Source organism: Ursus americanus, chromosome 36 (assembly GCF_024610735.1).
Source record: "Ursus americanus isolate L20-20 chromosome 36, mUrsAme1.1.p, whole genome shotgun sequence".
Taxonomy (NCBI): domain Eukaryota; kingdom Metazoa; phylum Chordata; class Mammalia; order Carnivora; family Ursidae; genus Ursus; species Ursus americanus.
Genome location: NC_142162.1, coordinates 23,030,720 through 23,045,437, shown reverse-complemented (window position 1 = coordinate 23,045,437; position 14,718 = coordinate 23,030,720). Strand labels below are relative to the sequence as shown.

At 38.9% G+C, this 14,718-nt stretch overlaps 2 long non-coding RNA genes across 2 annotated transcripts in view; one reads left to right on the top strand and one right to left on the bottom strand.

Moving 5' to 3' along the window:
* Positions 1 to 14,718, top strand: part of LOC123804113 (uncharacterized) — a 439,047-nt gene that overhangs the window by 116,798 nt on the left and 307,531 nt on the right. The window lies entirely within an intron of this gene.
* LOC148107050 (uncharacterized) lies at positions 9,984 to 13,933 on the bottom strand. The gene is made up of 2 exons (XR_015723162.1): positions 13,797 to 13,933; positions 9,984 to 11,021 (listed from the first exon to the last, which is right to left on the bottom strand). It is a non-coding gene; the product is annotated as an uncharacterized LOC148107050 (long non-coding RNA).

Here is a 14,718-nt window from a genome sequence, read left to right as displayed (position 1 = left end):
AAAGAGGATAACAGAGAAGCACTCATTTTAAATTGTATATATTCTATCAAGTGGCCTTAATCTTCCTCATGTATATTTTTTTGACACATAAATTAGGAAGTTGTCTCTGATCTCTTTGAATTGTCTACATAGAGTGTAAGTAAGTACTTTTTTTTTTTTGGGGGGGGGAGCTGAGTAAATACTATGGGCTTACTCACAAAATAAGAAAATATGTAATCATGGCTGCAGTTGCGGGTGAGAAATAAACATTGTTTTAACTAGTATTTGCAAAGTGATTTATAATTTGTAAAGCACTTATGTATCTTGTTTATTATACTTTCAGGTTTTCTGAAGAGTACTCATTTTCATTTAATGCAATATTCCTAGGGGAAGCTGGAAAAAAGTTACGGCCATGAGTGAGCTCTAACTACCTTTCTGTTTTCCTGTTGCTTCATTCCAGCAGTGACCGTGTCCAGGGAAGAGCTATGTTTTTATATCAGTCAGGAGAGAGTAGTTTTAGCCACAATGCCACAAACCCCCAAATCTCTGGTTATTAGCAACACAGGCTTATTCCTCACTCATGTTTTATGATCATCCTGGGTCATGTGGGGGCTCTTCTCCACATGCTGACACTCGGTAACAGGCTAATAGAGGCTTCCCAGTATGGAGTTTTATCAATTACTGTGGCCAGCATTGTAGAAATTCATGCATTGGCTCTTCAAGGCTTCCAACTGGATGGGACACATCACTTCCCCTCATTTTGTACCTCCGCCTGTCCTGGTGCCTGTAGATTTCACTGGCCATAAAAAGTTACTTAACCACACCTAACTGGAAGCATTTGGGAACTCTGATTCTACCATGTGCCAGAAAGAGAACTGGAAATATCATTGAACAATACTAATAATTACTAGTTTTATTGACAGTGGGGCTGGACCTTGGCAAAATTGTGAAGGCAGAGAATTTTCTTTGGGTGTTCCTTTCTCAGTGTCCTGTATCTTCTCTGTTCCCTAATCCTTCTCTTGGCCACTTCAGTTACCTGGGGCCCTTTTCTTCCATCATCAGAACTGGTGACAATTGATATTTTTGCTAGTTTGTGTAATTTTCAGGTCAATATTATGTCTCCAAGATTATTTACCTTTTGTAGCTTTATCTCTGATGATGGAGTTAAAACCTTCCCCCCAGTAATGGTTGGAGAGTTTCTTTTCCTGTGGAGTAGGGTTAGGCATTGAGAGGACAGAGGCAAGAAGGTGATCTCCTGAATTCACACCCTGTAGGTGGAAGCACACACATATAGCTGGTTCTGTCATGGAGATGTAGCCAGATGACATGACATGGGCTCTTTTCTCAAAGAGCTTACTTTATAGTAGTGAAGGAAACAAAAAGAAACACAGAGCCACATCTATAAGCCAAAATGACCCTTCTGTTCCTCCTGACAACATATGAAGCATGTTTTCATGTGTGATAGAATAATGGTGTCCATATCCTAATCCCCTAAATCTGTAAATACGTTATCTTGTATAACAAAAGGGACTTTGTGAATGTGATTAAGTTAGGAGTCTTGTAATGGGAAGATTATCCTGGTTTTTTTAGACAGGCTTAAAGAAATCACAAGGGCCACTATAAGAGGGGAGGCAGGAGGGCCAGAGACACAGAAGGAGCTGTGACAGCTAAAGCAGAAGGCTGGGTGACGTGGCCATGAGCCAAAGAATGTGAGTGACCTCTAGAAAATGGAAAAGGGAAGAAACAAATTCTCCCCTAGAGCCTCCAGAAGGAACAAGGTGCATTCCAATGCCTTGATTTTAGTTCTGTAAGAACCCTTTCCAACTGTTGACTTCCAGAACTGTAAGATAATACATTTGTGCTGTTTTAAGCCACTAAGTTTCTGGTAATTTGTTATAGCAGAAATAGGTAACTAATATTTGGAGACTTAAAGAAAAGGGGTTCAGAATGGGCTTCATTGTCAGAGAAAGTCCTAGGTGAGTCACTTCCTCACTATGAGTACTGGATCAATATATACATGACTTCTCTACTCCTTAGATTCCTCATTGGTAGAAGCAGGGCAAAGTTAACATCTATCTACTGATGAAGATTGCCATGAGGTTAAATCAAATGTTATTTGTTTGGCCCAGAGTATGGCATCACTGTATGTTAAATATACACAGAGACTCCTAAGCATGACTACCAGGGATGTGTCAATACATACAGTCATAATAATGCTTAATATTACCATAGAAATTTTTATCTTCCAGAGTATTTTTAATTATGCAAATCTCATGTACTCCTTAGGCTTCATGAGATAAGTTAGAGCTAACAAAGGGCCAAATGGAAGAGAGCCTAGAATTATTTGAGACACACATGACTAACAGGACTAGTGTAGATGGCTTCATTGAGGTCAGGTGACTCTTGAGCCAATATTTGATGGAAGAAGTTCATTTCAGTTCAAAAATATCTACTGAATACAAAATGTGTATTATACACCTACTAGGCAGCCCACATTGTGTCAGGTCCTGAAATAAAGGTTACAAATGTTGTCAAAGAGATGCACAGTGTATTAGGCAAGAGAGGGGCATTTGCTTGACTGCCATAGTATCCTGCCCATCACTCATTAATGAACATCACTTCTAGCAGCCAACGTCCTGAAGGTTTAAAATGTTATCTCCTAGAGGAAGGTTTGTTTGGCAGTTTCAACAAAAGTTTTTTTTCATTGTGTTTCCAAAAGGTTAAATATATATATTATGGTTATGGAGAGTTAAGGAGGGTTCAGATGAGACTAGGACGCATTGGCTTTGGCTGAATGTTTAGACCCATGGTTAATTGCATGTGCTTTGGTAAGAGATAGACCAGGGTTCAAGCCCCAGCTACTTAACTAACTGTGATCCCAAGAAAGTTGCTTAACTTCAGTTCCCTCCTTGTGAAATAGGACTAAAATAGCACCTACCCCTTCAGTTTGTTTTGACAATTATAGTAAACACTCAAATGTTACCCATTATAATAATTATTCCAAGCCAGAACTTAAAAAAAGACATCAGTTTATTAAAATAACTAAAATAGCAAATATTAAGATGATGTTTCGTTAGAGCAAATTATTAGGAGGGAGTTTTCTATTCCTTTGCCCTGTTTCTAAAGACAGCCCCAAAGCACATGCCATCTCTTGTATCTCTCTCTAATATCTGTATTTGTTTCTTTCTGATTTGGGGAAAAAATTAAGGAAACAGAAGACCTGTCCCTTTGATACCAGGGGCAAAATAAAGGAAACAACAATAAAGCCACAGGAACTTACCTGGTTTAAAGGAACCCTTTGCTGTTGTTATGCTTTGTTTTGACTTGATTCTTTTAGAAATAACTTCAAAGTCCTTTGTTTAAAACAACCCCATCGCCATTTTTAATTTTAACTTTTTCCGTCTTTAGATTGGAAGTACTTTATATCTATCTCCTGATAGGGACTCCGGAACTTCCCACCCCTGGCTCCCAGACACTTGTTAAACATTTAATTGCTGAAATCCCTCTTCAAATTTGAGGGTATTCATGAACTTGGATGTTTTGGCTCCTTTTTGCTCCACTTTTGTTGTTTTTTATGTAAACATTTGTAGGCGACCTCACGCAGATTCCCGTATGGTTCCCCCTACAAACTTGTTTTGAGCCTGAATACTTTCCATTTATGACCATTCCATGTTTCCTACCCCTTGGCCAATTTAGACCCAATGCCCTAGTGTTCTTTCCATTCCGTGAGCTGGGTGACAGCTGACAGGAGGTGAGTAACGGATGGGCAGCTCACTTCAAACCATGCTCTTGCAACATTGAGAGTAATGATCTTGAGAAAAACCAAACCAAAACACCAGTGAGCCTTCCATCTTGTGGAATTGGTCTCCTTTTCTGGATCTCCTCCTGGGCAATGGAAACACGCCCAGTAGACTGAGTTTGTTAACACAGCGACTTCTCTATATGTTGTTTCCTAAGCTGGGTTCCCTCTGCCTATTTCTAACAGAATGCCTTTCAGAGACCAGATATTTCTCACTGCTCTGCCAGGCTCTGTGCGAGTGCTAGTGCATGCGTCTGTATGTGTATGCATGTGTGTCTCTGTGTGTGTGATTTTAAGAAGGTAAAAAACAAGAACCAGAATCCTAACGAAAACTGGCTAAAGTTCAGTTTGGATATGTATAGAGGGCTCAGAGATGCTTTGTTCCTTAGTTTTGCTTCTGAAGAGTCTCTTCCACAAGGGTTTCATTTTAAGATTTGGAGACGATGCCATATGTTAGTGCTTATACTGAGCCTGTAACTCCACACTTCAGACCTTCCTCCTCAATCCTCTATGGATGGAACTACAACTCAATCTAATCCTCCCAGAAAACAAAATGTTGTAGAAGATTCACTTTATAATTGCCATAATAGTCCATTTAATAGTTCATAGTTTTATGTTAACAATTAAGTTAGCTATGTTTCAGTGGGTTACAGTATGCTCTATTTTTAACCAGCCTACCTTTGAAATAAAAGTCAGCTCCATCAAAATACAAACACTTGTCTCCTTTAAACTATACATTTATTTTATAGTTGAGAAAACTATAAAGAATTCCCAAGTTTCCCAAATAAAACCACTTGGGCTATAGGTTCACTGTTAAATGTTTAAATCAACTGTTGAATCAAGTCTTGGGGAAATATTAGGAGTAGAGACAAAATTTGGCTGATGAATCTTCTAGAAAATATGTGGCCTGAAATTTATTCAGAAATAAGACGGGGCGAGAAAATATTGGCATTCCTGTTGCACCGACCCCCCTTGTCCATCGAGACACTGCTAACCAAGCCCCACACATCTCATCAGAGTCTGTCTCAACCCAGTGTAACAGTGGTCCACAGAGGACTCCTAAACTTCAAGGTAAAACTGAAAGGTTTAGCTAAAGGCTTAAGGTAACTGTCTCCACAGCACCTGCTAGGAGTTTGTCCTGAAATAGCTTTGTCAGTCTTTCCCAGATCATTCTATGGCCATCTCAACCCATTTCTAGAAACTGGAGCCCCGGGGGTCTGGGGCTCTCGTTTCACTTATTTCTCTAATTTATTGATTGGGAGGGGAAGTTTTGGCATCCCTAAAAATGAAATGAAAATATAATGTGTTCTTACTTTAAGCCTCAAATTGTGCATCTTTTCTTCCAGGAAATGCATCGGGAATCTCTAAATGTAGTTAAATGACTCTTAAGATACTCCTCCTCTGTGTCAGTTAGCACAGTCTATTGGAATAATAGTCAGCTGATGTGCCTATCACATCTAGACTGTTTGTATGACCTTTGAAGATAGGTTGGATTATATCGTTAATGAGGTCCAAGCTGGAGCCAAAACTGTGCTCTCCTTAAAATCAGGCCTGCCTAGAGACCGGTGGTGTAAGTTCCTCAACGGTCTGTTTGCCTAAGTGCCAAAGAAGCTCCTTTGGAAAGAACTCATCCTAAGAAAATGGGAAGTAGGATATACTGAATTCACACCAAGAATAGCACTGATTCTAAACACTGTAACTGTACCATAGATTTTCAGCTCCTCTAGGCTTGAAACTTAGGATGATTTTGATTAAAAAAATAAGTAAAAAACAAAGCAGCTAAAACCAAGGAGTTGTTTACTGAAGTCTCTTAAGTATATTGAGGGTTCCGGGTTTTAGTAATATAAGTGCCAGAATCTGGGGGTGCTTCCAGAACATTGAGCACTAGCAGTCTCTGCGCTGGCTTTGGGCAGGTGGAGATGAGGGACCGCAGCTCTGTGGCTTAGAGCTGGAGAGGAAAAGAGCAGACATCATGTGTAGCCCAGATGCTCCTTGCACAAAGCACCTGGTAGTTACCCTTAGGAGTTCTGTTAATGTCTGGGGGATTTGAGAGGTGTTTGAAGTTCCCCCAGAATGTTAGTGGTCAGAACCAAGGAAATAACTAGTGTATGACTATTGTTTTCTCATTTTTATCCTTCAGGTAGGATGGCCTGGAAAATGCGTATATTTTGTGGTGAATTCTTTTGTGTTAAGGACAGTGTCTTATACATAGAAGTTTAGAATTTTTAATTGGTTAATTATTAGCAATAGGCATTTTACAAAGCTTTTGTTACTAATTTCCATTTTGAATAAACACAATTTATTTTAGTTCCAGAATGATTTCTTTCAGGATTTAGACAAATGGGCCTGGAATTGATTTGCATGAACATGAATTTTACTCACATGGGGAAAACGTCTTAGGAGTCAAGACAGCATGAAGACTCCATCAGATATCTTATTTTCAAAAAGCACATTAAGACATTTCATAAACCTCCACTGGCCATGAGAAAACATCCTTGTGCACAATGTTGGCAAGTGAAATCATTATTTTCAGTAAACTATTTCTTTTCATACATGAATATTTCTGTTCTTGGAATAAGCACAAATTACTTTGTAAGGATAAATGCAGCAGAATGAGTTCTTTCATTTTCTGAAGGACTTTGGGTTCTGAGGCTTTAACCATACATACACACACACACACACACACACACACACACACATACATACATATATAGGAATATACACACACACATACACACACACAAACATGGTATCCTTTCATATTTTAACCTGACTGAGAATAGAGGAAAAACTTACTGCTATAAGACATGTGGTGGAATTTTATGATGGGCTCTGGCTTCTCAGGTCTGGCCAACTCCCAGATTCTGCTAAAGTTTACTGTGAAAAAGGTCAGATGATTTAAATCTTCTCCCAGAGGAAAGCTTTCATTGCAAGGTGCTGTCATTAAACGAGTTATTTAATAGTAACCCATCACGTTTAAATAGTACTTTATACGTTTAAATTTCTTCTACTTGCCTAATGTTGATTTGTATGGTTAAAATCCTGGTGATCTCCTCCAGTCCCGTCCATGTTGCTGGAAATGTTGTGAAATTGTTCTTTTTGGTGACTGAATAATACTCCATTGTATATATGGACCACAACTTCTTAATCTAGTCATCTATTGAAGGACAAATTTGATGACCGAGATGAAACAAATTCCTTGAAAGACACAATCTGCCAAAACTCACCTGCAAAGAAGAATTAGACTATCTGAATAGGCCTGTATCTATGAAAGAAATAAAATCTATAATTAACCTTCCAAAAAGACACCACTAGGCCCAGATAGATTCACTAGAGGGTCCTACCAAACATTTAATTATAGAGAATTGGTATAATTCTCGGGGCGCCTGGGTGGCACAGCGGTTAAGCATCTGCCTTCCGCTCAGGGCGTGATCCCGGCGTTATGGGATCGAGCCCCACATCAGGCTCCTCTGCTATGAGCCTGCTTCTTCCTCTCCCACTCCCCTTGCTTGTGTTCCCTCTCTCGCTGGCTGTCTCTATCTCTGTCAAATAAATAAATAAATAAATAAATAAATAAAATCTTTAAAAAAAAAAAAAGAATTATACCAATTCTCTATAATTTCTTCTGGAAGATAGAAGCCAAAGGAATACTTCCTAACTCATTTCATGAAGCCAGCATTACCATAATACCAAAACCAGGCAAAGATACTACAAAAAAAGGAAACTAAAGACTAATATCTCTCATGATTATAAATTTTTAAAAATCTCAATTTTAAAAAATTAGCAAATAAAATCCAATACAAAGATTGTACACCATGACAAAGTGGGATTTATCCCGCGTATATAAGGCTGGTTCAGCGTTTGAAAATCAATCAATGTAACCCACCACATCAACAAGCTAAAGAAGAATTACATGATGATGTCAGTAGATAGAATAAAAGCATTTGACAAAATTCAACATCTGTTCATGATTTTTTTTTAACTCACAGCAAATTAGGAATAGAGAGGAACTTTCTCAACTTAATAAAAAATATCTACAAAACCTACAGCTAACATCATAACTGTGGGTTGAAACTAGAAGCTTTCCTGCTAAGGTCAAGAACAAGTTAAGGCTGTTCCTTCTCACCACTCCGATACAACATTGTATTGGAAATCCTAGCTAGTGCAACAAGGTAAAAAAAAAAAAAAATATATACAAACTGGAAAAAAAAAAAAAATCCTGGTGATCTGTCTTGGCCCTTATATGTCTTTAACTGGCTCATTGGTTTTCTGTGGGCAGATATTTCAGATTTGGATGTTTTCTAAGATCCAATTTAATTTAACTAATTGGTTTAAGCACAGAAGTTGTAAATACTATACATAGTTCATTCATATTTGTTATTATGTAGCAGGTGCCTAATTTGTCTGTAAATTACTACATGAGGGCTATCTCTTCGGCTAGTCTATAGTCAAATATTGACGTTATCACATTTTCTCCTCCTCTTGGATCTACATACACCCTGTACCTATGAGTAGGTTGTGTCTGTCCTTGACTTTAGGCATGGGATGGCTGCAGACAAACAGAATAGATCTATCCAGAGTCAGATTCCTCCAGTTCTTTATAACATTTGGCAATGGGGATAGTGAACTTCTCTGACAACAAGATCTTAAAAAGAATAAACTCTTCCAAATGAGGAGACATATTATTATGATTTTTGCTAAAGTACAAATGAAAGTTTCAACTAGAGTTTTCCTGGCCTGATCATTATGAAAATAATTCCATTTAATTGTTATCTTTCAGTTATCAATTCCAATTTTTTAAAGTTATCTTTATTGTAATCCCCACTGCTTCTCAGAGATATCATGGACTGAACAGACAAGGTCATTAGAACCATCTGGTCTAGGGTCATTGTTTTTCTGTGAAAGGGGTCTAGAAGGATATATTGAAACCCATTGGAGATAAAGCAACACCAAAAAGAATAATAAAGTTATATTTTAACTCTTGCCTATAATATTGTGTGTATTGTCCTAAGAAAAGTTCATATTCCTAAATGCAGGAGGTAGAATTGCCTAATGAGATGTTAAATCTGTTCATTCAAAGAAACCTCTGGGTATATGGAGGAATTTAATCTGAAGCTTAGCCAAGATTCTTTTCTTTTTTACACAAAGAAAAGATTTGAAAGACTTGGAATCAAGCACTTCTTTTTGGGACAAAGCTTGGCTATAAGAAAAACAAAACATTTTTAGTTTTCTTCCCAGTAATTGCCTTAGAAATGGAAAATCTGATCAAATCACTTCTCATTTTGTCTTCACTGTCTCCCTGTTGCCTATAAGATAAAATTGAAACTTCTTAGCATGGCTTATAAGGTCCTTTATGATCTGTGCCAGGCACTGTAGTAGGCCCATGATGAGTACTCTCTCGTGTCAGTCCTCACAAAGTCCTTGCAAAATAATATCACTGTTTCCAGTTTAGAATTGAGAAAACAGACACTCAGAGAAGTTACCCAAAACCATACTGCAATTAGGTAGGCATAGCTAGGATATCTGATACCAAACATTGTCTAATCGTACTTTGCTAGTCTTCAAACTTCTTTGCAGAAGTTATATCAAAAATGCCTGGAAAAAGAAAAAAAGAAGGAAGGATGGGAGGGAGGGAGGAAGAAAGAAAGGAGGAAAGATAGATAATGTGTGCATTCAAATGGAAATTTGAAGGAAGAAATGGTTTGTTAATATAATGGTGAAAATGGGCTAACTAAATGATCTTTGTTGTTTCACTCCCATATCTCAGAGCATAGGAATCTCTAGAGAAAAATTTAAATCCCTAGAAGAAATTATATTTCTTTTTAGCTCATAGCATGTGTTATGATTATGATTCCTTTCAGAGCAGTAGATTCCATTAAAATTCAAACCCTGTGCAGCGGTACCCTAAAGGAATGTACTGTGGATGCTAGGAAAAAGAGCAGAAGTCTAAGCCGGTGTCATCCAATGTGGCAGCCACTAGCCACGTATGTCTATGAGCACTTGAAATTGGCTATTCTGAATTGAAATGTGCTGTAAGGGTGAAATAACACACCGGATTTTAAAGACTTAATACGAAAAAAGGTAACATATCTCATTAATAATCTTATTTTGATTACATGTAGAAGTGATAATCTTTTGGATACATTGGGTTGAGAATATTATTAAAATTAATTTTACCTGTTTACTTTTTTTTTTTGTTTTAAGATTTTATTTATTTATTTGACAGCGAGAGAGGGAACACAAGCAAGGGGAGTATGAGAGGGAGAAGTAGGCTTCCCGCTGAGCAGGGAGCCCGATGCCCCATGGGGGGCTCGATCCCAGGAACCTGAGATCATGACCTGAGCCGAAGGCAGATGCTTAATGGCTGAGCCACCCAGGCGCACCTACCTGTTTACTTTTTAAATGTTTCTATACAATTTCAAATTATATATGTGGCTCACTTTTTATTTCTGTTAGACAGCTCTAGTCTAGGTAGAAGTGTGATTTTTTTCGGATTTCCTTCCTAGGAGGCATCAGCTTTAAGGAAGTATTGGAAGACAGAACCATCTTAGAAAAATGCAGAACAAATTCGCATTTGTTTTTTCAATCTGAGGTTTACTGGGGACAGTATCTCTCCAACACATGTGGCCTGAGAACACAGTTGAACACAAAGCTGCCAAGAGAACCGGCTGTGGCTTCTAAGAGCTGTGATTTCCTAAGGAGAGCAGGCAGTGTGTCCTAGAGGAGTTTTGATCACGTTTTCTGTTCTGTGTGTTCCAAGCAAGGCAGTATCCACAGAACACAAAAATATCAAGCTCAGTGAGGAATGCCCCAAAGCTTGGAGGAACAGTTTCCTATGATAGATCCTGGGCGAGCAGGACTTGGCTGAGAATAGAATTTTATAAAATCAGTTAGGCGTGTCACAGATGGTATCCCTTCTGAACATTTCTACTTTCTAGTACTTTCTTTAAACTCGAGTCTGACCTAAAACATATAAATGTAGCCACTATAAAGAAATGGCTCAAACATGATAGAAGGTTATTTTTCAGTTACAGAAAATCCAAACGAAAGTTTTCAGTTGATGGGAGGCTCTTTCTTCTCCAGGTAGTGATTTAGTGACCATGGCTTTTTCCATCTTGTGGCTTCTGTCTTTAACAGATGACTTCCAAGATCACAGTGCTCATCTTTATCAAGCTTGCAGAGGACAGTGCTTAGAAGCCACAGTTCCGTTAGTTAGAATCCAGTCGTAATCTGTTGCTGGGTCCTGAGAGAAGAGGACTGTTTTGGTGGATAGAAGGCAGTCTTTTATACACCCCATCCTTCTCATTCACCAGTACCAACCCTTCCTATACATGTAGCACACTCATTCTTTCCCCAAGCAGACAACCCAAAATTCTGTCCACCCACCACATCTAGCTTAAAGTCTAGGATGTCCAGGCCATGTGTAGTCCTCTCATGTATTGATATCTTGAAACTTAGGCTCAGAAATTTATCTCAAGTAAACTGGTGACGGAACAGTAGACTTTTTTGGTAGGTTGAGTCTAAAACAATTTGAGTTAGTTCCCTGACATCATCTGGAGAAATTACAATTGTTGGGTAGCTTTTCCCTTGATTGAGTTGGAATCCTATGAATTATAGCCTTAATGCAACGTTTGTATTGCCTTTGCCACAGGAGCATAGGGAATCACTAAACCAGTTTTTCTTCCATATTCCAATTTTGCTGTCACTCTGCACATCTCAGCTCCAACCTCCAGGTCATTGTCGACTCCAAAAGTCTTGACTAAGCATGGACAAAAACCTCATCTGAAGGTTTTTTGTATGTTTGTTTTGTTAACAGTGCTTTGCTCTTCAGGAAATACGTATCTGGAAGGCAGGAGCAAAGAAGAGCAGTCCTTGCTTACATAGTAGGTTATCAGCTCTGCCCCTGAGTTTGCATATAGCTTCTATTCTTCAACTGAAGAGGCTTTGATGGTTCTCAAGTACTAGCTGCCATTACCAACACACAGCATTTCTCTTCTTCCATCTCCCTTAGCGCAAAACAAATATGAATGGGAAAAAGAATATATCAAATGAAAAAAATATATATTCAAATGGCTGCTCCAAGAAGAAGTGAGCCTAGATCTTTACTTGCAATGTATGAATCTGGTAAAGTATTAGCCTTTCTGGACCTTGGTTTCCTCATCTGCACAGTAACAGTCATCTCTTTCAGACGTTTGTAAGAAGTCAACAAGAAGCATCTGAAAACACAGAGCACAGTGCCTAACCCATAATAAGTACTCAGTTACTGAATGTTTCTTTTTAACTTTCCTTCAGTGTCGTTCCAACACCCTCTCAACTGCAACACCTCTACTCCCCCTGCCAAATACACACGTACACATACAACACACATACACACACATCAAGCTTTCAGTAGCTTGATGACGAGCTCAGGCTGCTAATGTAGGACATGCTTGTTCACCCCCTCCTGCTACTGCAGCACATCCTTAGCCCCCATCCGATGGAGCTCAGGAGGCTTCCTTCTTCCCAGTATTCTATCAGTTAGTCTCAGCACAGTTGATCCATCTAGCCTCAGCCCACTTTTGTTTTATGCCTGTGGCTATTGGTAGCAAAAAAATCCACAGCCACACTTACTGAAGACTTAAGTGCCAGCCCAGGGAACCAAAAGTGAACTGGGTTCTGGTGAGTTCATGTGAACATATGTGTGTGTGAGAGAGAAAGAGAGAGAGAAAGATGTGTCAAGTGAGAGAATGTGTACAAGGAAATATTACTAAGAGGAAGTGTTATGAGATTTTCGAAGAAGAAGTTTGGATGAAGAAATTCATAAGCCAGAAGATGCCTGGGAACAAAACACATGTGTGAGTGATGCGGGAGCAGGAAGAGAGACATAAAAAGAAGCCAATCGGATGCGTCATTGAGTTAACGTGAAAGAAGGGAGTAATAGTCAGGAATGTAGTGGGGAATGGACAAATAGAATTAAATATGTATATCTACATGTTTTAATTCTGTTTTTCCTTTCCACACATGAATATATATGTATGATCAATTTTATGGAATTGTGTCATGAAAAATAAATTGCTTGTTCCAAAGCTTAATAATTAGGCATGAATACATAAAGAGAACTCAGTGCTCTCTATGCAAGTCCCTCTCCCCAGGGAATAAGTATAACATGGGTTAAGCAATCTATATATAGAAAAGGCCAGTGCCTTTAGGAGATGAAGGCTTGATTCATGATTAATAAGGGCCAGTGTCCAGTCCAGGAAGCTCTGCATCTGCCCTTGACCACAACCCTTTAAGGCTGGATGCCATTGTCTTATATGGACCTCCCTTGGAAAAGAAAGAGAGTATCCTTCTGGAGTACCCACAGATACTGTAAGTGGGATCCAGTTCGTCTTCAATTCAGCTCAAATTCAGAGGGAAAGAGCTTTGTTTTGATAAGGATCGGCGAGGCCAGAGAGTGGTAAATAGGCACATAAGCACGGGCTTCCCTTCGCAGTAGAAAAGGGCCCTTGCTCGATGGTGGTCTGCCTTCTCTGTGAAGGCTTCTGAGACTGTTTCCAAAGGGACTGTTTTCTGATACTAACCCCATTATCACCCTGTTTGTACTTGGTGACTCACAGTAGATGAACTGGCATTCCCAAAGCTCTGCCTTTATCACCACTGGCAGAGCAGAACAGCTGTCTCACCAGCCTGACTATCCTCCTGGGGTTTCTCCTTGCCATTTTCAATGTAGTGGAGCTTTCTGATGCTAATGGAGACAGTTCACAGAAAAATAGTTTTTTTCAATAACAAGTGCTTTGGCCAGATTCTGGCTCCACAAACTGCCCAGTTCCAGACAGTGTGGAAGCCCTCAGTACAGTAGCAATATTGACAACACAAACCTAATGCTGCTATTATTATTGCTATTGTTCAGTGAAGTGCAATCAGTACCACTCCATATTTCAAGCATTCTCCTGGAATTTTAACATCTGATTTGGAAACCTATTTCTTATTCACTAATAGAAGGCAAAGGGAAACCTTAGTAACATCTCTACAGCCTTACCGAGAAGGAATGCAGAATCGGATTTGAATGTCCTGCTCTCCTGATTTCCTCAAGGCGAACAGCAGTGCGAGTCTGGCACATGTGGAAAAGAGAAAGGGGAAAGTAGCTCTGAGAACAACACTCTAGCCAGGGAGCATTTCATCATAGCTTTCCCTCTGTACCACTTTGGATTTGGGGCATTTTTTTCAAATCGTGTATCCAACTGGAGAGTTAACGGCGTCACTGATTAATCCTGCTAACAGCTATTGCACTAAGCCCAAGGCGTTATGAAACCACTAGTAAAGAAATTGGTAATTTTTAAAAGGTTTTTATTTTGAGATACTTGTAGATTCACATGCATTAGTAAGAAATACTACAGAAAATTCCTGTGTACCCTTCACCTCATTTCCCCCAGTAGTAATGTCTGACAGATGTTACCTCCACAAACTGTAGTTAAATATCAACCAGGATATTGACATTGACACAACCCGCTGATCTTATTCCTATACTCAGATTTCCCTAGTTTTACTTACATTCATTTGTGTATTAAGTCCTACATAATTCTATCACATGTAGGTTTGTGAATCCAGCACCACAGTCAAGATACAGAATAGTTCCATTGCCACAAGGGTCTCCGCTATATTGCTCAAATCAAAGGCCATTCCTCATTGACTAGTTCAGGGGAATATTTGTAACTGAGGTGTTATAAAAGAGTGAGAAAAAAACAACCACATCCTGAGGGTATAAACCAGTGATTATTATGCTTTCCTAGGAAATGAATTTAAACACTTTTTCCCCCCCTTAACTCACCCAACAACCATTTTGGGGATAGTGCTAGATACTAAAAAAAGTTATTAAGACACGTGGTCCTTTAAAGAGAGAGATAAAAATAACCAATGTTATTTCAATAAATATTATAATAGGGGACTATATAAAGAATGTT